This window comes from Manacus candei, unplaced genomic scaffold (assembly GCF_025592945.1).
Source record: "Manacus candei isolate 608988 ecotype Guabito, Panama unplaced genomic scaffold, ASM2559294v1 h1tg000366l, whole genome shotgun sequence".
NCBI lineage: Eukaryota > Metazoa > Chordata > Aves > Passeriformes > Pipridae > Manacus > Manacus candei.
The window spans coordinates 5,831-30,150 of record NW_026138414.1 but is presented as its reverse complement, the minus strand read 5'-3'; the positions used below and the strand labels follow the sequence as shown (position 1 = coordinate 30,150).

General features: G+C 42.6%; 1 long non-coding RNA gene across 1 annotated transcript; it reads right to left on the bottom strand.

Moving 5' to 3' along the window:
• Positions 1 to 22,547, bottom strand: LOC127465326 (uncharacterized). Its single transcript, XR_007902023.1, has 2 exons — positions 22,104 to 22,547; positions 1 to 158 (listed from the first exon to the last, which is right to left on the bottom strand). It is a non-coding gene; the product is annotated as an uncharacterized LOC127465326 (long non-coding RNA).
• Positions 22,548 to 24,320: the final 1,773 nt, after the last annotated feature.

Below are 24,320 nucleotides of genomic sequence, written 5' to 3'. Positions count from 1 at the left end.
TTCCAACTCCATGGCCAACCACTCTCAATTTGGTTTTCAAGACGCTTCATCCCCTATTATAGAAGAACTTATTGAATTTCACGACCACGCCCTAATAGTCGCTCTAGCCATCTGTAGCCTAGTCCTATATTTACTAGCTCTTATACTTATAGAAAAAACTATCCTCTAATACCGTCGACGGCACAAGAAGTAGAACTTGTCTGAACAATCCTACCCGCCATTGTCCTAATCATGTTAGCCCTCCCATCCCTTCAAATCCTCTATATAATAGACGAAATCGATGAGCCTGACCTCACCCTCAAAGCCATTGGCCACCAATGATACTGATCCTATGAGTACACAGACTTTAAAGACTTATCTTTTTGACTCTTACATACTACCAACTACAGATCTACCACTCGGCCATTTCCGCCTCCTAGAAGTTGATAACCGCATCGTCATTCCAATAGAATCCCCAATTCGAATTATTGTTACAGCTGATGACGTTCTCCACTCCTGAGCTGTTCCTAGCCTTGGTGTAAAAACCGATGCAATTCCAGGACGACTAAACCAAACTTCCTTTATCACAACCCGCCCTGGAATCTTCTATGGTCAGTGCTCAGAAATCTGCGGAGCCAACCACAGCTTCATACCTATTGTAGTAGAATCAGCCCCTCTAACACACTTCGAAAACTGATCTTCACTTCTAACATCCTAATCATTAAGAAGCTATGAACCAGCACTAGCCTTTTAAGCTAGAGAAAGAGGATTATTCATCCTCCTTAATGACATGCCCCAACTAAACCCCGCACCTTGACTTTTTATTATACTTACTTCGTGACTCACTTTTTCTCTTATCCTGCAGCCCAAACTCCTACTATTTATCCCAACCAACCCTCCCTCCAACAAAACACTACTCACTACAAAACCCCACTCCTGAAACTGACCATGAACCTAAGCTTCTTTGATCAATTCATAAGCCCAACCCTCCTCGGAATCCCTCTTATCCTCATCTCACTGCCTATTTCCAACCCTATTACTTCCTTCTCCTGGCAATCGATGAATTACAAATCGTCTCTCAACTCTTCAGCTCTGATTCCTCCACTTAATCACAAAACAACTAATAACCCCATTAAACAAAAAAGGCCATAAATGAGCCCCAATCTTATCATCACTCATAATTATACTTCTAGCTATTAACCTATTAGGCCTCCTACCTTACACATTCACACCTACCACCCAACTATCAATAAACCTAGCCCTCGCCTTCCCTCTATGACTTGCCACCCTGCTAACAGGCCTACGAAACCAACCCTCAGCTTCTCTTGGACACCTTCTACCAGAAGGCACCCCAACACCTCTAATTCCTGCTCTCATCATAATTGAAACAACAAGCCTTCTCATTCGTCCTCTGGCCTTAGGAGTTCGCCTCACAGCCAACCTCACAGCTGGGCACCTACTCATCCAACTCATTTCAACAGCCACTACCGTCCTCCTTCCCATCATGCCCACCGTGTCTCTTCTAACTATAACTATTCTACTCCTCTTAACAATTCTAGAAGTAGCCGTAGCAATAATCCAAGCATATGTCTTTGTACTTCTTCTAAGCCTTTACTTACAAGAAAACATTTAACCCTTAATGACACACCAAGCCCACTCATTTCACATAGTAGACCCAAGCCCTTGACCCATTTTTGGAGCAGCGGCCGCCCTCCTCACCACCTCTGGACTAGCCATATGATTTCACCACAGCTCTATCCAACTCTTGCTCCTAGGCCTACTCTCTATAGTTCTAGTGATACTCCAATGATGACGTGACATCGTACGAGAAAGCACATTCCAAGGCCACCATACCCCCACAGTCCAAAAGGGCTTACGTTACGGGATAATTCTATTTATTACATCCGAAGCATTCTTCTTCCTAGGATTCTTCTGAGCATTCTTCCACTCCAGCTTAGTTCCCACCCCAGAACTCGGAGGGCAATGACCCCCTATGGGGATCAAACCTCTAAACCCAATAGAAGTTCCCCTACTAAATACTGCTATCCTCCTAGCTTCAGGAGTCACTGTTACATGAGCACATCACAGCATCACAGAGGGTAATCGAAACCAAGCTACCCAAGCTCTACTTATAACCGTACTATTAGGATTCTACTTTACAGCACTTCAAGCAATAGAATATTATGAAGCCCCATTCTCAATTGCCGACGGAGTCTATGGGTCTACCTTTTTCGTTGCCACAGGATTCCATGGCCTCCACGTAATCATTGGATCCTCCTTCCTCTTGATTTGCCTCCTCCGCCTCGTAAAATTCCATTTCACATCCAACCACCACTTTGGCTTTGAAGCAGCGGCCTGATACTGACATTTTGTTGACATTATCTGACTGTTCCTCTACATAACAATCTATTGATGAGGATCTTGCCCTTCTAGTATATTAATTACAATTGACTTCCAATCTCTAAAATCTGGATCAAACCCAGAGAAAGGCAATTAACATAATCCTCTTTATATTCACAATTTCCATATCACTGTGTATCATCCTAACTTCACTAAACCTCTGATTAGCCCAAATAAATCCAGATTCAGAAAAATTGTCCCCATACGAGTGTGGCTTTGACCCACTGGGCTCTGCCCGCCTCCCATTTTCAATCCGATTCTTCCTTGTCGCAATCTTATTCCTCTTATTTGACCTAGAAATTGCCCTCCTACTGCCCCTCCCATGAGCTACTCAACTCCTCTCCCCTCTCACTACCCTAGCATGAACCTCCGCAGTCATTCTCCTACTCGCATTAGGGCTAATCTATGAATGAATTCAAGGGGGCTTGGAATGAGCAGAGTAACTTCAGAAAGTTAGTCTAGCAAAGACAGTTGATTTCGGCTCAACAAACCACAGTCCTACCCCGTGACTTTCTCAATGACCTTTCTGCATCTAAGCTTCTACTCTGCCTTCACCCTAAGCAGTTTAGGACTAGCCTTTCACCGAATACACCTAATTTCTGCCCTACTATGCTTAGAGAGTATAATACTATCAATATATATTGCCCTCTCTATGTGACCTATTCAAACTCAGACAACATCCCCCACCTTAATACCCATCCTTATGTTAGCGTTCTCAGCCTGTGAAGCAGGCACTGGCCTAGCAATCCTAGTAGCTTCCACCCGAACTCATGGATCAGACCATTTACACAATCTAAACCTTCTACAATGTTAAAAATTATTCTTCCCACAATCATATTACTCCCCATAACCCTCTTATCTCCTCCAAAATTTCTATGACTCAATGTCACCTCGCACAGCCTCTTAATTGCAACCGTTAGCTTACAATGACTTCCTTCAACCTATTATCCTAGCAAAAACCTATCATCATGACTTGGAACCGACCAAATTTCATCCCCCTTATTAGTTCTATCTTGTTGACTTCTACCTCTTATAATTCTAGCAAGCCAAAATCACCTTCAACAAGAACCTCCTACACGAAAATATATTTTTACCATAACCATAATCCTCACCCAACCATTCATTATCTTAGCCTTCTCAGCCTTAGATCTGATACTATTTTATATCGCATTCGAAGCTACCCTAATCCCCACCCTAATCCTAATCACACGATGAGGTAGCCAACCAGAACGTCTAAGCGCTGGAATCTACCTCTTATTTTATACACTAATTAGCTCTCTCCCCCTACTGGTAGTAATTCTCTATCTTCACACTCAAACAGGAACTATACACGTGACTATAATAAAACTTTCACACTCACCTCTTTCAAACTCCTGAACAGGCCTCATATCAAGTCTAGCCCTGTTGCTTGCTTTCATAGTAAAAGCTCCCCTTTACGGTTTACACTTATGACTCCCAAAGGCTCACGTAGAGGCGCCAATCGCAGGATCTATACTCCTAGCTGCGCTCCTCCTCAAACTTGGAGGATATGGCATTATGCGTATCTCAATAATTACAAACTCCCTATTAGACTACCTCTACTACCCATTTTTAACCCTAGCCTTATGAGGGGCACTAATGACAAGCTCCATCTGCCTACGCCAAATCGACCTCAAGTCATTAATCGCCTATTCCTCAGTAAGTCACATAGGTCTAGTCATTGCCGCAACAATAATCCAAACCCACTGATCCTTTTCAGGGGCCATAATCCTAATAATCTCACATGGTCTCACCTCTTCCATGCTATTTTGCCTAGCTAATACAAACTATGAACGTATACATAGTCGTACTCTCCTTCTAACACGAGGCCTACAACCCCTTTTACCTCTTACAGGACTCTGATGACTCCTAGCCAACTTAACAAACATAGCCCTTCCCCCTACTACTAACCTAATAGCTGAATTAACTATCATAATTGCACTCTTCAACTGATCCACCTTTACCATTATCCTAACTGGAACCGCAACCCTACTAACTGCAGCCTACACCCTCTACATGCTCCTTATAACCCAACGAGGCCCAACTCCAACCTATATTACAACCATCCAAAATTCAAATACACGAGAACATCTCCTTATAACACTTCATATCCTACCCTCCCTCCTCCTCATCCTAAAGCCAGAGCTAATCTCAGGAATTCCCACATGCAAGCATAGTTTTAAACCAAACATTAGACTGTGATCCTAAAAATAGAAGTTAAACTCTTCTTGCCTGCCGAGGGGAGGTTTAACCAGCAAGAACTGCTAACTCTTGCATCTGAGCCTAAGACCTCAGCCCCCTTACTTTTAAAGGATAGTAGCAATCCACTGGTCTTAGGAGCCATTCATCTTGGTGCAAGTCCAAGTAAAAGTAATGGACTACCCATTAATCCTCAACACTTCTATATTTTTGACCCTGGCTACCCTCTCTATGCCTATCTTACTCCCCCTCCTATCCAAAAACTTTCTAAACTCTCCAACAACCATCATGCACACTGTTAAAACTTCCTTTATAATTAGTTTAGTTCCCATAATCCTCTCCATCTACCTGAATATAGAAAATACCACTTTCTATTGAGAATGAAAATTTATTGCAAACTTCAAAATCCCCTTTAGCCTTAAAATAGACCAATACTCCTTAACATTTTTTCCTATTGCACTATTCGTAACATGATCCATTCTTCAATTTACAACATGATATATGGCCTCAGAGCCCCACACCACAAAATTTTCTCTTTACCTTCTAGTCTTTCTCATTGCAATACTCACCTTAATCGTCGCTAATAATATATTCCTCCTATTTATCGGCTGAGAGGGAGTTGGAATTATGTCCTTCCTCCTGATTGGATGATGACATGGCCGAGCAGAAGCCAACACCCGCCGCACTTCAAGCCGTACTTTACAACCGTATTGGGGATATTGGACTAATCCTCTGCATAGCATGACTGGCATCCTCAATAAACACCTGAGAGATCCAACAGCAGTCCTCCCCAGACCAAATACCCCTTCTCCCTCTCTTAGGACTCATCCTAGCTGCCACAGGTAAATCCGCCCAATTTGGCCTACACCCATGACTCCCTGCAGCTATAGAAGGACCAACCCCGGTATCCGCCCTACTCCATTCCAGCACAATAGTAGTTGCCGGAATCTTCTTACTTATTCGCACTCACCACATATTATGTAACAACCAAATTGCCCTAACTATATGCCTTTGTATAGGTGCCCTATCCACCCTATTTGCCGCTACATGCGCTCTTACCCAGAACGACATCAAAAAAATTATTGCCTTTTCCACATCCAGCCAACTAGGACTAATAATAGTCACTATTGGCCTAAATCTACCCCAACTAGCCTTCCTACACATCTCCACACACGCATTCTTTAAAGCCATACTCTTCCTCTGCTCTGGGTCTGTCATTCACAGCCTTAACGGCGAACAAGACATTCGAAAAATAGGAGGATTACAGAAACTACTTCCTACAACTACTTCGTGCCTAACAATTGGAAATTTAGCTCTCATAGGAACACCATTTTTAGCAGGGTTTTACTCAAAAGATCTCATTATTGAAAGCCTTAACACCTCCTACCTAAACACCTGAGCACTTCTACTAACCCTTATAGCTACAGCTTTCACCGCAACTTACAGCCTACGTATAGCCCTACTAGTACAAACTGACTACACCCGAATTCCCTCCATTACTCCTATTAATGAAAACGACCCAGCAGTCACAAACCCAATTACTCGTCTTGCCTTAGGAAGTATCATAGCTGGCCTACTAATTACCTCCTATATCTCCCCTGCAAAAACCCCTCCTATAACCATACCGCTAATCACAAAAACTACTGCTATCATTGTTACAACATTAGGCATTATTCTGGCATTAGAATTATCAAAACTCACACACGCCTTCTCTACCCCTAAACAAAATACCACTACAAACTTCTCCAGCACTCTAGGATATTTTAACCCCCCTTATACACCGCCTCAGCCCCACTAAGCTCCTAAACAACGGCCAGAACATTGCATTCCATTTAATCGATCTATCTTGATATAAAAAAATAGGCCCAGAAGGGCTAGCAACCCTTCAACTCAAAATATCCAAAATCTCAACCACCCTACACTCCGGACTAATCAAAACCTATCTAGGATCCTTCGCTTTATCTATCCTTATTATAATCTTATTCACACAGAACTAAGAGTTAATGGCCCCTAACTTACGAAAACATCACCCCCTTCTAAAAATAGTTAATAATTCTTTAATTGACCTCCCAACACCGCCAAACATTTCCGCCTGATGGAACTTTGGATCACTTCTTGGCATCTGTCTAACAATCCAAATCACCACTGGCCTCCTACTAGCAATACATTATACAGCAGATATCACCCTGGCATTTACATCCGTCGCCCACACATGCCGAAATGTTCAATTCGGCTGATTAATTCGAAACCTTCATGCAAACGGCGCTTCCTTTTTCTTCATATGCATTTACCTGCACATCGGACGAGGCTTCTACTATGGTTCCTACCTATATAAAGAAACCTGAAACACAGGAGTTATTCTCCTTTTAACTCTAATGGCAACTGCCTTCGTAGGATACGTCCTCCCATGAGGCCAAATATCATTCTGAGGCGCTACAGTAATTACTAACCTATTCTCAGCAATTCCTTACATTGGCCAAACACTTGTAGAATGAGCTTGAGGAGGATTCTCAGTCGACAACCCCACACTTACCCGGTTCTTTGCCCTCCACTTCCTCCTCCCATTCCTAATTGCAGGCCTCACCCTCATCCACTTAACTTTCTTACATGAAACAGGCTCAAACAACCCCCTAGGTATTTATTCAGACTGTGACAAAATCCCATTCCACCCCTATTTCTCGATAAAGGATATTCTAGGCCTTTTGTTCCTCCTCATTCCCCTGATAACACTTGCCATATTCTCACCTAACCTCCTAGGAGATCCAGAGAATTTTACACACCGCAAACCCACTAGTAACACCTCCCCACATCAAACCTGAGTGGTACTTCCTATTTGCATATGCTATCCTACGGTCAATCCCAAACAAATTAGGGGGAGTTCTAGCCCTAGCCGCCTCCGTCTTAATCCTATTTCTAGCCCCATTCCTCCACATATCAAAACAGCGAACTATAACCTTCCGACCTCTCTCCCAACTTTTATTCTGAATCCTAGTAACAAATCTTTTAATCCTTACATGAATCGGTAGCCAACCAGTCGAACATCCATTTATTATCATCGGACAACTTGCCTCAACTACGTACTTCACAATCATTCTCATCTTATTTCCTATCACCAGCCTCCTAGAAAATAAGATACTCAACCTCTAACTACTCTAATAGTTTATAAAAAACGTTGGTCTTGTAAACCAAAGACTGAAGGCTGCCCCCTTCTTAGAGTTTCCCAAAAAACACCCAAACACCCCCCAACTTTCCAATCAACACGTACATCAAGGGGAGGGGCCCCCCCCTCCCCCCCATACCCTACGGTATGTACTACTTTGCATAGCATTCTCCACCACATTAGACATATCATGCATGTAGGAGAATCTGACATAACATTATTGCAAATCCATCCAAATATTCCATACTATCTCCCATACAATCCAAAACTCGTCATCAACAGACCTAGGCACATTCCCACACAAGAACATAACATGTCATGTTCTAGGAATAACACCGCTAACCGAACTAAAACCTAAAACTGCCAGTTTTCGCATAAAATCCCCCTCAACACGAGGAACGTCACAGGACCTAAAACCCATGGTCCATGGACCACTCACCACTTAACCTTGCTCTATGTACCAACCAAGAAGTGCTGGGTTATTTATTAATCGTACTCCTCACGAGAAACCAGCAACCCGGCGTTAGTAATGTTTATCATGTCCAGCTTCAGGTGTATTCTTTCCCTTTCCACCAATAACCCACTCTCATAACTTGCTCTTTGTCGCCTCTGGTTCCTCGGTCAGGGCCATAACTTGCTTAATTTTCCTAAACTTGCGCTCCGTTACTAATGGTTGGGGATGCTTGGCCAATTTGGACCTCGTGATCGCGGCATTTTCCCTTTTCTAAACTTTTGGTTTTTTTTTTTTGGGTAGATCTCAATAAGCCCTTCAGAGTGCTCCGCCAGGGGGCTCCCATATATGGTTGACATGTACCCCTTATGGTCGGCGAGCGGTTTTCTCACTTTCGCGTGAAAATTAATGATATGGTTTCCAAGTGTGCTATTCGGTCTCATAATTGATGTACTGATGCACCGTCACGTGCTGTTGGCTTGGTTTTTCCATTACGTCTCTCATCAAGTTGCAGTTTAATTAATGCACGCCAGACATGATTTTTGTCGTCAATTTCACAAAAAATTGCAAAAAATTGCAAAAAATTTGCCATTTTTTGCAATGATCTAGGGACTTTCCCTCTAATCATCAATAATTTTTGTTTTTTAAACTTTTAACAAAAATTTCAAATTTTATAAACTTTCCATTCCCCTAATTTTCCAATTAAAACATTTGTATCATCAATTTGTTAAATTTTTTTAATACACTTTAATTCACCCCATCATTTCCCTTTATCATTCATTTGTTAATTGCTTGTTTGTTTGTTTGTTTACACTTTAATTCACCCCATCATTTCCCTTTATCATTCATTTGTTAATTGCTTGTTTGTTTGTTTGTTTACACTTTAATTCACCCCATCATTTCCCTTTATCATTCATTTGTTAATTGCTTGTTTGTTTGTTTGTTTACACTTTAATTCACCCCATCATTTCCCTTTATCATTCATTTGTTAATTGCTTGTTTGTTTGTTTGTTTACACTTTAATTCACCCCATCATTTCCCTTTATCATTCATTTGTTAATTGCTTGTTTGTTTGTTTGTTTACACTTTAATTCACCCCATCATTTCCCTTTATCATTCATTTGTTAATTGCTTGTTTGTTTGTTTGTTTACACTTTAATTCACCCCATCATTTCCCTTTATCATTCATTTGTTAATTGCTTGTTTGTTTGTTTGTTTACACTTTAATTCACCCCCATCATTTCCCTTTATCATTCATTTGTTAATTGCTTGTTTGTTTGCTTGTTTACACTTTAATTCACCCCATCATTTCCCTTTATCATTCATTTGTTAATTGCTTGTTTGTTTGTTTGTTTACACTTTAATTCACCCCATCATTTCCTCTCACCCCCCCCCCCCCCCCAATTAATCACCCCTGCTACTCTAATTAACATCCGCCCACATGGGCCTTTAACAATCAACCCCAAACTTTTTTCCAACCCTTCAGAAAAAAAGGAATCAAACCTTTATCACCAACTCCCAAAGCTGGCATTTTCATTAAACTATTCTCTGAACCACACCACCTTAAATCGCCCGAATCGCCCCCCGAGACAACCCTCGTACAAGTTCTAGTACGACAAACAACGTCAACAACAGACCCCAACCCGCAATTAAAAATTGACCAACCCCCCAAGAATAAAACATGGCCGCTCCCTCAAAATCCAACCGAACAGATAAAAACACCCCACTATCCACCGTGTTCATCCCCAACCACTCTAACTCAGACAGCCCTACAATAAATACCCCACCCCCCAGCACTAAAACTAACCCAACACCATACCCAACAACCCGCCAGTCCCCTCAAGTTTCAGGAAATGGATCTGCTGCCAATGAGACCGAATACACAAAAACCACCAACATCCCACCTAAATATACCAGAAATAGCACTAATGATACAAAAGACACCCCCAAACTCATTAACCATCCACACCCCACAATAGACGCCAACACTAACCCCACTACTGCATAATATGGGGAAGGATTAGAAGCAACTGCTAATCCCCCTAAAATAAAGCTAACACTTAAAAATAGTATAAAGTATGTCATAACAATTCCTGCTTGGCCTCTATCCAAGACCTTTGGCCTGAAAAACCATCGTTGTAATTTCAACTACAAGAACATAAGACCTTAACAAATCCACCCCTTTCTACCCCTCAAAGCCCCTCAACAACACATTTTTGTTATCCAATTGAACTACTTCCCCAACCACTAAACAGACCCTAAATCAATGTCAACCATCACTACAACTAAAACAAGCCCCAATAATAATCACTATGCCTAAAACAGTCCTAGTCCTTGTAGCTTACAATAAAGCATAACACTGAAGATGTTAAGACGGCTATTGCACATACCCAAGGACAAAAAAGACTTAGTCCTAACCTTACAGTTAGTTCTTGCCAAATATATACATGCAAGTATCCGCATCCCAGTGAAAATGCCCTCAGCACCTTAAAAAGACAGCAGGAGCAGGCATCAGGCACACCACTCCAATTGTAGCCCAAAACGCCTTGCCTAGCCACGCCCCCACGGGTTTTCAGCAGTAATCAATATTAAGCAATAAGTGTAAACTTGACTTAGTTAAAGCAACCTACTAGGGTTGGTAAATCTTGTGCCAGCCACCGCGGTCACACAAGAAACCCAAATTAACTTTATACGGCGTAAAGAGTGGTTTTCCACTATCACTACAACTAAGACTGAAATGTAACCAAGCTGTTATAAGCACAAGATACATCTAACACTCCCATAGAAATGATCTTAGCTTCATGATCAACAAAACTCCACGAAAGCCAGGACACAAACTGGGATTAGATACCCCACTATGCCTGGCCCTAAATCCTGATGCTTTCACCACTTAAGCATCCGCCTGAGAACTACGAGCACAAACGCTTAAAACTCTAAGGACTTGGCGGTGCTCCAAACCCACCTAGAGGAGCCTGTTCTATAACCGATAACCCACGATACACCCAACCATCCCTTGCCAAATCAGCCTATATACCGCCGTCGTCAGCCCACCCCTAAACTGAGGGTTTAACAGTGGGCACAACAGCAACATCCCACTAATAAGACAGGTCAAGGTATAGCTCATGAGATGGTAGAAATGGGCTACATTTTCTAACATAGAATACCTCACGACAAGGAGTGTGAAATCACCCCTAAAAGGTGGATTTAGCAGTAAAGCAGGATAATAATGCCTCCTTTAAGCTGGCTCTGGAGCACGTACATACCGCCCGTCACCCTCCTCACAAGCTATAATTAATTCTATTTATAATAAACCCCTAAGCTAGAGATGAGGCAAGTCGTAACAAGGTAAGTGTACCGGAAGGTGCACTTAGTCTACCAAGGCGTAGCTATAACTAAAGCATTCAGCTTACACCTGAAAGATATCTGCCCCATATCAGATCGCCTTGAAGCCTAACTCTAGCTCTTCTACCAAATTACATATAAACCAAGTTAATACCACCTATTAAATCAAAACATTCTCATACTCAACCTAGTATAGGCGATAGAAAGGTAGACTCAAGACGCAATAGAGATCATGTACCGTAAGGGAAGGATGAAATAGTAATGACAACCCAAGCAATAAACAGCAAAGACCAGCCCTTGTACCTTTTGCATCATGATTTAGCGAGAAACTACCCAAGCAAAACGCCAATTTAAGCTTGCCCCCCCGAAACCCAAGCGAGCTACTCACGAGCAGCTATCTACTGAGCAAACCCGTCTCTGTTGCAAAAGAGTGGGAAGACTCGTTAGTAGAGGTGAAAAGCCAATCGAGCTGGGTGATAGCTGGTTGCCTATGAAATGAATCTTAGTTCCCTCTTAATTCACCTCCCAGGACTACACTCAACCCACATGAAGCGAATTAAGGGCTATTTAAAGGAGGTACAGCTCCTTTAAAAAAGAGTACACTCTCCCCTAGCGGATAAATTCATTTATTACTTAACTGTGGGCCTTCAAGCAGCCACCATTAAAGAATGCGTCAAAGCTCCTCTCCCAAAAAATCCAAACTCCCTTATGACTCCCTCTTCCCCAATAGGCCAACTTATATTAAATAAGAGAATTTATGCTAAAATAAGTAACTAGGGATCCCCTCTATGGCGCAAGCTTACATTACAACATTATTAACAGTCCACAGGATATTTTCTAACCTTAACAAGACCTTATACCCAAAACTCTGTTAACCCACCTATGGAGCGCCCCCAAGGACGATTAAAATCTGTAAAAGGAACTAGGCAAATCCAAGGCCCGACTGTTTACCAAAAACATAGCCTTTAGCAAACCAAGTATTAAAGGTGAAGCCTGCCCAGTGACAATACGTTCAACGGCCGCGGTATCCTAACCGTGCAAAGGTAGCGCAATCAATTGTCCCATAAATCGGGACTTGTATGAATGGCTTAACGAGGTCTTAGCTGTCTCCTACAGATAATCAGTGAAATTGATCTCCCTGTGCAAAAGCAGGAATATCCCCATAAGACAAGAAGACCCTGTGGAACTTTAAAATCTGCTACCACTCCCATTAACAATACCCACCTATAGGACCCACTCCCCGGGATTTTGCTGGTGTGCATTTTTTGGTTGGGGCGACCTTGGAGACAAACTCAACCTCCAAATACCAGATAATCCATCTTAACCAAGAACTACCCATCAACGTGCTAATAGCAACCAGACCCAATATAATTGAGTAATGAACCTAGCTACCCCAGGGATAACAGCGCAATCTCCTTCAAGAGCCCACATCGACAAGGAGGTTTACGACCTCGATGTTGGATCAGGACATCCTAGTGGTGCAACCGCTACTAAGGGTTCGTTTGTTCAACGATTAACAGTCCTACGTGATCTGAGTTCAGACCGGAGTAATCCAGGTCGGTTTCTATCTATGTTATAACTCCTTCTAGTACGAAAGGACCGAAGAAGTAAGGCCTATACCACAAGCACGCCTTCGCACCCAGTAATGAACCCAACTAAATTACTAAGAGCTTCACCACAACTCCCTCCTAGAAAAGGACCGCTAGCGTGGCAGAGCTTGGCAAATGCAGAAGGCTTAAGCCCTTTACCCAGAGGTTCAAATCCTCTCCCTAGCTCCGACACAAATCACATGACAATTCACTTAACCCTCACTTACCTTATCATATCAATATCCTATGCTCTCTCCATCCTCATCGCCGTAGCATTTCTTACCCTAGTTGAACGTAAGATTCTAAGTTACATGCAAGCCCGAAAAGGCCCTAATATTGTAGGACCATTCGGTCTCTTACAACCTATAGCAGATGGAGTGAAGCTATTTATCAAAGAACCTATCCGTCCATCAACTTCATCCCCCTATCTATTTATATCTACCCCTATATTAGCCCTTCTCCTAGCAATTACAATCTGAACACCACTTCCCCTACCCTTTCCCCTTACCGACCTAAACCTTGGCATACTCTTCCTTCTAGCCCTATCTAGCCTGGCAGTCTATTCAATTCTATGATCAGGATGAGCCTCCAACTCAAAATATGCCTTAATCGGTGCCCTCCGAGCAGTCGCACAGACTATCTCCTATGAAGTTACCCTGGCCATTATTCTCCTATCCGTAATTATCCTTAGTGGTAACTACACCCTCAATACCCTGGCTACAACTCAAGAGCCTCTCTACCTCATTTTCTCCTCCTGACCCCTAGCAATAATATGATATATCTCCACTCTTGCCGAAACAAACCGTGCTCCATTTGACCTGACAGAAGGAGAATCTGAACTAGTCTCAGGGTTCAACGTAGAATATGCCGCAGGACCATTCGCCTTATTTTTTCTCGCCGAATATGCTAACATTATACTAATAAACGCACTCACAACCATTCTATTCCTAAACCCTAGCTCACTTAATCTCCCTCAGGAACTCATTCCCCCTACTCTAGCTACAAAAACCCTCCTCCTTTCCGCAGGATTCTTATGAGTCCGCGCCTCTTATCCTCGATTCCGATATGATCAACTCATACATTTGCTCTGAAAAAACTTCTTACCCCTAACATTAGCCTTATGCCTATGGCATACCAGCCTCCCTATCTCCTATGCAGGCCTACCTCCCTACCTAAGACACTCAAGGAAATGTGCCTGAATCCAAAAGGGTTACTATGATAAAGTAAATATAGAGGTATACCAGCCCTCTCATTTCCTAATTTTAGAAAAGTAGGAATCGAACCTACGCTAAAGGAATCAAAATCCTCTATACTCCCTCTATATTATTTTCTAGTAAGGTCAGCTAATTAAGCTATCGGGCCCATACCCCGAAAATGATGGTTTAACTCCTTCCCTTACTAATGAATCCCCAAGCTAAACTAATCTCCACAATAAGCCTGCTCTTAGGTACCTCAATCACAATTTCAAGTAACCACTGAATAATAGCATGAATCGGCTTAGAAATTAACACTTTAGCTATTCTCCCATTAATCTCTAAAAGCCACCATCCACGAGCCATTGAAGCCTCTACTAAATACTTTCTAACCCAAGCAGCCGCATCTACGCTACTTCTATTCTCCAGCATGACCAATGCATGATTCTCTGGCCAATGAGACATCACCCAACTAACCCACACCCATATCATGCATACTACTAACTATTGCAATCTCAATTAAATTAGGCTTAGTCCCATTTCATTTCTGATTTCCAGAAGTTCTTCAAGGCTCAACTATGACAACATGCCTCCTACTAGCCACAGTCATAAAATTTCCACCAACCACACTATTCTACTTAACATCCTCTTCACTCAACCCAACTCTCCTATCTTCAATAGCTATTGCTTCCGCTGCCCTAGGTGGCTGAATAGGACTTAACCAAACCCAAACTCGCAAAATTTTAGCTTTCTCATCTATCGCACACCTAGGATGAATAACCATTATTCTCAACTACAACCCCAATCTAACTTTAATTACGTTCTATCTCTACACCGTAACAACTTCTGCCATCTTCCTCATCCTTAACACAACCAATACCCTAAAACTATCCACTGTTATATCCACATGAACCAAAATCCCATCACTCACCACAATCCTTATGCTCACCCTCCTCTCCCTCGCAGGTCTTCCTCCCCTAACAGGATTCCTACCCAAGTGATTAATTATTCAAGAACTCACAAAACAAGAACTAACAGTACTAGCCACAGCTATTAGCCTACTCTCCTTACTTGGACTTTTCTTCTACCTACGACTGGCCTACTGTGCAACCATCACACTACCCCCAAACTTCACCAACTACATAAAACAGTGACAAACTAACAAACCAACTAACACCATAACCACAACCTTTACCTCCCTATCAATTATGCTCCTGCCACTATCTCCCATAGTACTCGCAATCCCCTAGAAACTTAGGTTATTTAAACCGAAGGCCTTCAAAGCCTTAAACAAGGGCTAATCCCTCTTAGTTTCTGTTAAGGTACACAGGACACTAACCTGCATCTCCTGAATGCAACTCAGATGCTTTAATTAAGCTAGAACCTCCCCCTAGACAGATGGGCTTTGATCCCATAAAATTTTAGTTAACAGCTAAATGCCCTAACCAACAGGCTTCTGCCTACTAGATCCCGGCGCATGTTTAATGCACATCAATGAGCTTGCAACTCAACATGAACTTCACTACAGAATCGATAAGAAGAGGAATTAAACCTCTGTAAAAAGGACTACAGCCTAACGCTTCTACACTCAGCCATCTTACCTATGACTTTCATCAACCGTTGACTATTCTCCACTAACCACAAAGATATCGGCACACTTTACCTTATTTTTGGTGCATGGGCTGGCATAATCGGCACAGCCCTTAGTCTCCTCATTCGAGCAGAACTAGGGCAGCCAGGCACCCTTCTAGGCGATGACCAAATTTACAATGTAATCGTCACCGCACATGCCTTCGTTATGATTTTCTTTATAGTAATGCCTATTATAATCGGAGGATTTGGCAACTGATTAGTACCTCTAATAATTGGTGCCCCCGACATAGCATTTCCACGAATAAATAACATGAGCTTCTGATTACTTCCCCCATCCTTCCTACTTCTCCTAGCATCTTCCACAGTAGAAGCCGGAGTCGGAACAGGATGAACAGTATACCCACCCTTAGCAGGAAATCTAGCCCACGCTGGTGCATCAGTAGACCTTGCTATCTTCTCCCTTCACCTGGCAGGTGTCTCATCCATCCTTGGAGCAATCAACTTTATTACCACAGCAATCAATATAAAACCACCTGCTCTCTCACAATACCAGACACCTCTATTCGTCTGATCTGTCCTAATTACTGCAGTCCTACTCCTCCTCTCCCTACCAGTCCTCGCTGCTGGCATTACAATGCTTCTAACAGATCGAAACCTAAACACCACATTCTTTGACCCCGCAGGAGGCGGAGACCCAATTTTATATCAACACTTATTCTGATTTTTTGGCCACCCAGAGGTCTACATCCTTATCCTGCCAGGATTCGGAATTATTTCCCATGTTGTAGCCTATTACGCCGGTAAAAAAGAACCCTTTGGCTACATAGGCATAGTCTGAGCCATACTATCCATTGGCTTCCTAGGCTTTATCGTATGAGCTCACCACATATTTACAGTTGGTATGGACGTAGACACCCGAGCTTACTTCACATCCGCCACTATAATCATTGCAATCCCCACTGGCATCAAAGTCTTCAGCTGATTAGCAACCCTACATGGTGGAACAATCAAATGAGACCCACCCATACTATGAGCCCTAGGCTTTATCTTCCTCTTCACCATTGGTGGACTGACAGGCATCGTCCTTGCCAACTCCTCCCTAGACATCGCCCTGCACGACACCTACTACGTAGTTGCACACTTCCACTATGTACTATCTATGGGGGCAGTATTCGCCATTCTAGCTGGCTTCACACATTGATTCCCACTGTTCACCGGCTACACCCTTCACTCCACATGAGCTAAGGCCCACTTTGGAGTAATATTCTTTGGAGTCAACCTAACATTTTTCCCACAACATTTCCTAGGCCTAGCTGGTATACCACGACGATACTCAGATTACCCAGATGCTTATACCCTATGAAATACCCTATCCTCCATTGGCTCCCTCATCTCCATAGTAGCTGTAATTATACTAATGTTCATTATCTGAGAAGCCTTCGCATCCAAACGGAAAGTAGTACAACCAGAACTTACCTCTACAAACATCGAATGAATTCACGGCTGCCCTCCTCCCTACCATACCTTCGAAGAACCAGCCTTTGTCCAAGTACAAGAAAGGAAGGAATCGAACCCTCATAAGCTGGTTTCAAGCCAACCGCATCAAACCACTCATGCTTCTTTCTTATGGGTTGTTAGTAAAATCATTACATAGCCTTGTCAAGACTAAATAACAGGTGAAAACCCAGTACATCCCATTCCAACTCCATGGCCAACCACTCTCAATTTGGTTTTCAAGACGCTTCATCCCCTATTATAGAAGAACTTATTGAATTTCACGACCACGCCCTAATAGTCGCTCTAGCCATCTGTAGCCTAGTCCTATATTTACTAGCTCTTATACTTATAGAAAAACTATCCTCTAATACCGTCGACGCACAAGAAGTAGAACTTGTCTGAACAATCCTACCCGCCATTGTCCTAATCATGTTAGCCCTCCCATCCCTTCAAATCCTCTATATAATAGACGAAATCGATGAGCCTGACCTCACCCTCAAAGCCATTGGCCACCAATGATACTGATCCTATGAGTACACAGACTTTAAAGACTTATCTTTTGACTCTTACATACTACCAACTACAGATCTACCACTCGGCCATTTCCGCCTCCTAGAAGTTGATAACCGCATCGTCATTCCAATAGAATCCCCAATTCGAATTATTGTTACAGCTGATGACGTTCTCCACTCCTGAGCTGTTCCTAGCCTTGGTGTAAAAACCGATGCAATTCCAGGACGACTAAACCAAACTTCCTTTATCACAACCCGCCCTGGAATCTTCTATGGTCAGTGCTCAGAAATCTGCGGAGCCAACCACAGCTTCATACCTATTGTAGTAGAATCAGCCCCTCTAACACACTTCGAAAACTGATCTTCACTTCTAACATCCTAATCATTAAGAAGCTATGAACCAGCACTAGCCTTTTAAGCTAGAGAAAGAGGATTATTCATCCTCCTTAATGACATGCCCCAACTAAACCCCGCACCTTGACTTTTTATTATACTTACTTCGTGACTCACTTTTTCTCTTATCCTGCAGCCCAAACTCCTACTATTTATCCCAACCAACCCTCCCTCCAACAAAACACTACTCACTACAAAACCCCACTCCTGAAACTGACCATGAACCTAAGCTTCTTTGATCAATTCATAAGCCCAACCCTCCTCGGAATCCCTCTTATCCTCATCTCACTGCTATTTCCAACCCTATTACTTCCTTCTCCTGGCAATCGATGAATTACAAATCGTCTCTCAACTCTTCAGCTCTGATTCCTCCACTTAATCACAAAACAACTAATAACCCCATTAAACAAAAAAGGCCATAAATGAGCCCCAATCTTATCATCACTCATAATTATACTTCTAGCTATTAACCTATTAGGCCTCCTACCTTACACATTCACACCTACCACCCAACTATCAATAAACCTAGCCCTCGCCTTCCCTCTATGACTTGCCACCCTGCTAACAGGCCTACGAAACCAACCCTCAGCTTCTCTTGGACACCTTCTACCAGAAGGCACCCCAACACCTCTAATTCCTGCTCTCATCATAATTGAAACAACAAGCCTTCTCATTCGTCCTCTGGCCTTAGGAGTTCGCCTCACAGCCAACCTCACAGCTGGGCACCTACTCATCCAACTCATTTCAACAGCCACTACCGTCCTCCTTCCCATCATGCCCACCGTGTCTCTTCTAACTATAACTATTCTACTCCTCTTAACAATTCTAGAAGTAGCCGTAGCAATAATCCAAGCATATGTCTTTGTACTTCTTCTAAGCCTTTACTTACAAGAAAACATTTAACCCTTAATGACACACCAAGCCCACTCATTTCACATAGTAGACCCAAGCCCTTGACCCATTTTTGGAGCAGCGGCCGCCCTCCTCACCACCTCTGGACTAGCCATATGATTTCACCACAGCTCTATCCAACTCTTGCTCCTAGGCCTACTCTCTATAGTTCTAGTGATACTCCAATGATGACGTGACATCGTACGAGAAAGCACATTCCAAGGCCACCATACCCCCACAGTCCAAAAGGGCTTACGTTACGGGATAATTCTATTTATTACATCCGAAGCATTCTTCTTCCTAGGATTCTTCTGAGCATTCTTCCACTCCAGCTTAGTTCCCACCCCAGAACTCGGAGGGCAATGACCCCCTATGGGGATCAAACCTCTAAACCCAATAGAAGTTCCCCTACTAAATACTGCTATCCTCCTAGCTTCAGGAGTCACTGTTACATGAGCACATCACAGCATCACAGAGGGTAATCGAAACCAAGCTACCCAAGCTCTACTTATAACCGTACTATTAGGATTCTACTTTACAGCACTTCAAGCAATAGAATATTATGAAGCCCCATTCTCAATTGCCGACGGAGTCTATGGGTCTACCTTTTTCGTTGCCACAGGATTCCATGGCCTCCACGTAATCATTGGATCCTCCTTCCTCTTGATTTGCCTCCTCCGCCTCGTAAAATTCCATTTCACATCCAACCACCACTTTGGCTTTGAAGCAGCGGCCTGATACTGACATTTTGTTGACATTATCTGACTGTTCCTCTACATAACAATCTATTGATGAGGATCTTGCCCTTCTAGTATATTAATTACAATTGACTTCCAATCTCTAAAATCTGGATCAAACCCAGAGAAAGGCAATTAACATAATCCTCTTTATATTCACAATTTCCATATCACTGTGTATCATCCTAACTTCACTAAACCTCTGATTAGCCCAAATAAATCCAGATTCAGAAAAATTGTCCCCATACGAGTGTGGCTTTGACCCACTGGGCTCTGCCCGCCTCCCATTTTCAATCCGATTCTTCCTTGTCGCAATCTTATTCCTCTTATTTGACCTAGAAATTGCCCTCCTACTGCCCCTCCCATGAGCTACTCAACTCCTCTCCCCTCTCACTACCCTAGCATGAACCTCCGCAGTCATTCTCCTACTCGCATTAGGGCTAATCTATGAATGAATTCAAGGGGGCTTGGAATGAGCAGAGTAACTTCAGAAAGTTAGTCTAGCAAAGACAGTTGATTTCGGCTCAACAAACCACAGTCCTACCCCGTGACTTTCTCAATGACCTTTCTGCATCTAAGCTTCTACTCTGCCTTCACCCTAAGCAGTTTAGGACTAGCCTTTCACCGAATACACCTAATTTCTGCCCTACTATGCTTAGAGAGTATAATACTATCAATATATATTGCCCTCTCTATGTGACCTATTCAAACTCAGACAACATCCCCCACCTTAATACCCATCCTTATGTTAGCGTTCTCAGCCTGTGAAGCAGGCACTGGCCTAGCAATCCTAGTAGCTTCCACCCGAACTCATGGATCAGACCATTTACACAATCTAAACCTTCTACAATGTTAAAAATTATTCTTCCCACAATCATATTACTCCCCATAACCCTCTTATCTCCTCCAAAATTTCTATGACTCAATGTCACCTCGCACAGCCTCTTAATTGCAACCGTTAGCTTACAATGACTTCCTTCAACCTATTATCCTAGCAAAAACCTATCATCATGACTTGGAACCGACCAAATTTCATCCCCCTTATTAGTTCTATCTTGTTGACTTCTACCTCTTATAATTCTAGCAAGCCAAAATCACCTTCAACAAGAACCTCCTACACGAAAATATATTTTTACCATAACCATAATCCTCACCCAACCATTCATTATCTTAGCCTTCTCAGCCTTAGATCTGATACTATTTTATATCGCATTCGAAGCTACCCTAATCCCCACCCTAATCCTAATCACACGATGAGGTAGCCAACCAGAACGTCTAAGCGCTGGAATCTACCTCTTATTTTATACACTAATTAGCTCTCTCCCCCTACTGGTAGTAATTCTCTATCTTCACACTCAAACAGGAACTATACACGTGACTATAATAAAACTTTCACACTCACCTCTTTCAAACTCCTGAACAGGCCTCATATCAAGTCTAGCCCTGTTGCTTGCTTTCATAGTAAAAGCTCCCCTTTACGGTTTACACTTATGACTCCCAAAGGCTCACGTAGAGGCGCCAATCGCAGGATCTATACTCCTAGCTGCGCTCCTCCTCAAACTTGGAGGATATGGCATTATGCGTATCTCAATAATTACAAACTCCCTATTAGACTACCTCTACTACCCATTTTTAACCCTAGCCTTATGAGGGGCACTAATGACAAGCTCCATCTGCCTACGCCAAATCGACCTCAAGTCATTAATCGCCTATTCCTCAGTAAGTCACATAGGTCTAGTCATTGCCGCAACAATAATCCAAACCCACTGATCCTTTTCAGGGGCCATAATCCTAATAATCTCACATGGTCTCACCTCTTCCATGCTATTTTGCCTAGCTAATACAAACTATGAACGTATACATAGTCGTACTCTCCTTCTAACACGAGGCCTACAACCCCTTTTACCTCTTACAGGACTCTGATGACTCCTAGCCAACTTAACAAACATAGCCCTTCCCCCTACTACTAACCTAATAGCTGAATTAACTATCATAATTGCACTCTTCAACTGATCCACCTTTACCATTATCCTAACTGGAACCGCAACCCTACTAACTGCAGCCTACACCCTCTACATGCTCCTTATAACCCAACGAGGCCCAACTCCAACCTATATTACAACCATCCAAAATTCAAATACACGAGAACATCTCCTTATAACACTTCATATCCTACCCTCCCTCCTCCTCATCCTAAAGCCAGAGCTAATCTCAGGAATTCCCACATGCAAGCATAGTTTTAAACCAAACATTAGACTGTGATCCTAAAAATAGAAGTTAAACTCTTCTTGCCTGCCGAGGGGAGGTTTAACCAGCAAGAACTGCTAACTCTTGCATCTGAGCCTAAGACCTCAGCCCCCTTACTTTTAAAGGATAGTAGCAATCCACTGGTCTTAGGAGCCATTCATCTTGGTGCAAGTCCAAGTAAAAGTAATGGACTACCCATTAATCCTCAACACTTCTATATTTTTGACCCTGGCTACCCTCTCTATGCCTATCTTACTCCCCCTCCTATCCAAAAACTTTCTAAACTCTCCAACAACCATCATGCACACTGTTAAAACTTCCTTTATAATTAGTTTAGTTCCCATAATCCTCTCCATCTACCTGAATATAGAAAATACCACTTTCTATTGAGAATGAAAATTTATTGCAAACTTCAAAATCCCCTTTAGCCTTAAAATAGACCAATACTCCTTAACATTTTTTCCTATTGCACTATTCGTAACATGATCCATTCTTCAATTTACAACATGATATATGGCCTCAGAGCCCCACACCACAAAATTTTCTCTTTACCTTCTAGTCTTTCTCATTGCAATACTCACCTTAATCGTCGCTAATAATATATTCCTCCTATTTATCGGCTGAGAGGGAGTTGGAATTATGTCCTTCCTCCTGATTGGATGATGACATGGCCGAGCAGAAGCCAACACCGCCGCACTTCAAGCCGTACTTTACAACCGTATTGGGGATATTGGACTAATCCTCTGCATAGCATGACTGGCATCCTCAATAAACACCTGAGAGATCCAACAGCAGTCCTCCCCAGACCAAATACCCCTTCTCCCTCTCTTAGGACTCATCCTAGCTGCCACAGGTAAATCCGCCCAATTTGGCCTACACCCATGACTCCCTGCAGCTATAGAAGGACCAACCCCGGTATCCGCCCTACTCCATTCCAGCACAATAGTAGTTGCCGGAATCTTCTTACTTATTCGCACTCACCACATATTATGTAACAACCAAATTGCCCTAACTATATGCCTTTGTATAGGTGCCCTATCCACCCTATTTGCCGCTACATGCGCTCTTACCCAGAACGACATCAAAAAAATTATTGCCTTTTCCACATCCAGCCAACTAGGACTAATAATAGTCACTATTGGCCTAAATCTACCCCAACTAGCCTTCCTACACATCTCCACACACGCATTCTTTAAAGCCATACTCTTCCTCTGCTCTGGGTCTGTCATTCACAGCCTTAACGGCGAACAAGACATTCGAAAAATAGGAGGATTACAGAAACTACTTCCTACAACTACTTCGTGCCTAACAATTGGAAATTTAGCTCTCATAGGAACACCATTTTTAGCAGGGTTTTACTCAAAAGATCTCATTATTGAAAGCCTTAACACCTCCTACCTAAACACCTGAGCACTTCTACTAACCCTTATAGCTACAGCTTTCACCGCAACTTACAGCCTACGTATAGCCCTACTAGTACAAACTGACTACACCCGAATTCCCTCCATTACTCCTATTAATGAAAACGACCCAGCAGTCACAAACCCAATTACTCGTCTTGCCTTAGGAAGTATCATAGCTGGCCTACTAATTACCTCCTATATCTCCCCTGCAAAAACCCCTCCTATAACCATACCGCTAATCACAAAAACTACTGCTATCATTGTTACAACATTAGGCATTATTCTGGCATTAGAATTATCAAAACTCACACACGCCTTCTCTACCCCTAAACAAAATACCACTACAAACTTCTCCAGCACTCTAGGATATTTTAACCCCCTTATACACCGCCTCAGCCCCACTAAGCTCCTAAACAACGGCCAGAACATTGCATTCCATTTAATCGATCTATCTTGATATAAAAAAATAGGCCCAGAAGGGCTAGCAACCCTTCAACTCAAAATATCCAAAATCTCAACCACCCTACACTCCGGACTAATCAAAACCTATCTAGGATCCTTCGCTTTATCTATCCTTATTATAATCTTATTCACACAGAACTAAGAGTTAATGGCCCCTAACTTACGAAAACATCACCCCCTTCTAAAAATAGTTAATAATTCTTTAATTGACCTCCCAACACCGCCAAACATTTCCGCCTGATGGAACTTTGGAT